This window comes from Poecilia reticulata, linkage group LG21 (assembly GCF_000633615.1).
Source record: "Poecilia reticulata strain Guanapo linkage group LG21, Guppy_female_1.0+MT, whole genome shotgun sequence".
Classification (NCBI taxonomy): domain Eukaryota; kingdom Metazoa; phylum Chordata; class Actinopteri; order Cyprinodontiformes; family Poeciliidae; genus Poecilia; species Poecilia reticulata.
Window position 1 is genome coordinate 161,731 of NC_024351.1, and position 1,099 is coordinate 162,829.

Here is a 1,099-nt window from a genome sequence, read left to right on the forward strand (position 1 = left end):
GAGATTGGACTGGCCGTTCAGGCGCAGGCTTTCCGGAACAGTACTCTGGTGTGGGGCCCACATGAAAGGTAAGGACACTTGTTCCTTAATATACACCAYTGTACTGTTTCTCAGGTCTGTATAAATTTCATACATTTCTGTTCAAATTGCGTTTACATGTTTAACTGTTCATAGGAGTATAGACAAGAAACAGTAGTTTTAGGTGTGAAGAACTAAAGTAGATTTAGGTGTTAAGGTTGATTGGCTTGCAGTGGGAACTGGCCGTCCTCAGCTGTTCCTGGACGCGGGAAAAGTTAAGGCTAGGTTTTGTCGGTTTTATCCTCGGGGAGAACTGCCCTCGGAAAAGAACGCGGTAGCCAGTCTGAGACTTACTCAAGAGACACAAAAGTGTTGAGAGGGTCCACCAGAAGATAAGAATGAGATAAGGTTGATTGCGATCTGATCCTCTGTAGAGTAATAAGAGTTAAGAGGACAAAAATAGGAGCTGAAAAGCCTGGATCCATTTCTGTGTGTGTGTCAGCTGTGTGTGTAAACTTCTGCCGCTGAGCAGACGTTATGCGTTTAAATGTACTCTTTTCTGTTTATTGCAATGTGTTTTAAAACCATGGTCAACATTGGGGAACTATAATCAGTGGGAGGTTTTTGATTTTGTCTGCTGGGTTTGATTTCCTCACCGCTGTGCGAGCAAAACTGCAAAACAAAACAAGAGAAAAGAGAGAAGAGGTGATTTCTGAGCCTAAATTTTGAGCCTAAACAGATGGAGGGTGAACTTGAAAAGGAAAAATCTGATCCAAAGTGGGGCATCAGGTCATAGATTACACTCTGAGAGCAAATAGAAGCATTAATAACTTATTTGGCAGAGCATGATGAATATCAAAATAAGGGAAAAAGAGAAAAACTAAATAAAAAGGATAGAATACCTGGTGCAGATGAACGGAGGCGACCTGTTAAACAGACGGCCTTCTGGGTAAAGACTGGCTGGAAGGAATAAATGACGCTAAGGGAAACTGATTGGAACTAAACTAATCTGGCACAATCCACTATTTTCACATGTGGTAAAATTAACTATATGAAAGATGAATGAAATTACAAAACAGGT

At 41.1% G+C, this 1,099-nt stretch overlaps 1 protein-coding gene across 1 annotated transcript in view; it reads right to left on the reverse strand.

Annotated features, from left to right (window-relative positions):
- nt5e (5'-nucleotidase, ecto (CD73)) overlaps window positions 1-1,099 on the reverse strand; it is a 31,958-nt gene that overhangs the window by 6,420 nt on the left and 24,439 nt on the right. The gene's annotated exons all lie outside the window — the stretch shown is intronic.